The following is a 1,605-nucleotide window of genomic DNA, read 5'->3' on the forward strand; positions in this document are numbered from 1 at the left end:
TTTTAAAAGTACTTAAGTACCAAAAGTAAATTTCCTTTTTTATGTCAATGCACTGTTTTATTATTGTTGTATGTAATAGCTTACTTGCAATACCTCTGAAGCAACTTACAATACAAAAAAAATTATTATTATTTAACACCCCTACCCACCCCCACAAAAGCAGGATGGTAGTGATCTCACACAGCTCTTATGTGACATCAAAACAAAAATAAAAAAAAATGCTGTCTAATTGCTCTCGCTGTACTTTGATGTCACACACAGAATGGTCTGCAGTGCTGCTTCAAGTTTGCTACATAGTAACGACTTTCTACTTCGAGGACCTTGATAGAAATGTAGTGGAGTGAAAAGTACAATATTTGTCTTTCAAATGTAGTGAAGTTAAAGTCATAAGTTTCCAGAAAAAAATAATACTCAAGTAAAGTACAGATACTCAAAAAGTGTACTTAAGTACAATACTCAAGTAAATGTACTTAGTTACTGTCCGCCCCTGCTTAAAGGTGCACACATGCTTTTTAAATTTTATCAATTTATTTTATTTTATTTTATTTTATTTTCACCCAAGGGGTCAAAGTTATAAATCCAGAGTGGACTTATAAAGAGATAAAGAGTTTTTTTTTACATTTTCCAGCATTTAACAACAAAAACCAAACATAAACACTCAGTGTAAATTGATTTATCTGGATGTTTAATCTTATCATATAGTCACTGTAACTGTACATATATCTTACCTTAAGGAAGTCTAAACCTCTCTGTAATTCTCTTTTCTCTGTCTGAGCATCTGCCATTTTCAATCTGTCTCAGATTCTTTCTGCTTAATATTTTTTATCAGTGTAACAAGCTTGTGAAGCTTTTTAGGCCCAGCCTAGTCCCTTATAGTCCCTATATTTATTCATTCATTCATTCATTTATTACTTTTACCCGATTTGTCCCTACAATGAAAATGATATAAGCGGGTGAAGTTCATGAAGGGATGTCTTCTGAGCACCATGAATTCAGTTAATGCCATTTTATATCAGGTTCAGTGGATTTTTAGCCAGATGGGCTTATTAGGAAAAGTATGGGTTATTGCCGCCATTCTTTATAAGCCCACTTGAAATGAAGGTTATATGTATATGGGTTATAATTACAGACAAAACATTAGATCTTTTTTGGCTAAATGATTTTCTAAAATGTTTTCTTTTAATATGGTTATCAACTGTCTTTATCCATTTATGTTGTTACTGCATCTAACTTAGCATCACTTCAAGATTGCTCCACATACTCATTAAGTCTTTTTTAATTATACTATATTGCTTTTAAATACTATTAAAATAAATCATGTCAGATAACATTTGATTAGTTAATCTCTTCATTTTAAAATTCTTATCAATACTCGGCCAGTTTTATCACCAAGTTTTATGTAGGGCTTGCATGATTTCAAATAACTGAATAACTAAATATTCAGTCGGCTCCAAATAAAAAGTAAAATAAGAGTAGCAAATATCTACTTGCTTTAAAAATGATACTTCCTCTCACACTGTCTTTTTTATTTTATTTTCTATTTTTAAAAAGTTTGCCAGTGCACAATTCCTTCCCTGAAGACTCTTAAGAGCATGGAATGGACTT

This window comes from Sinocyclocheilus anshuiensis, unplaced genomic scaffold (assembly GCF_001515605.1).
Source record: "Sinocyclocheilus anshuiensis isolate Anshui unplaced genomic scaffold, SAMN03320099.WGS_v1.1 scaffold1403, whole genome shotgun sequence".
NCBI classification, from domain to species: domain Eukaryota; kingdom Metazoa; phylum Chordata; class Actinopteri; order Cypriniformes; family Cyprinidae; genus Sinocyclocheilus; species Sinocyclocheilus anshuiensis.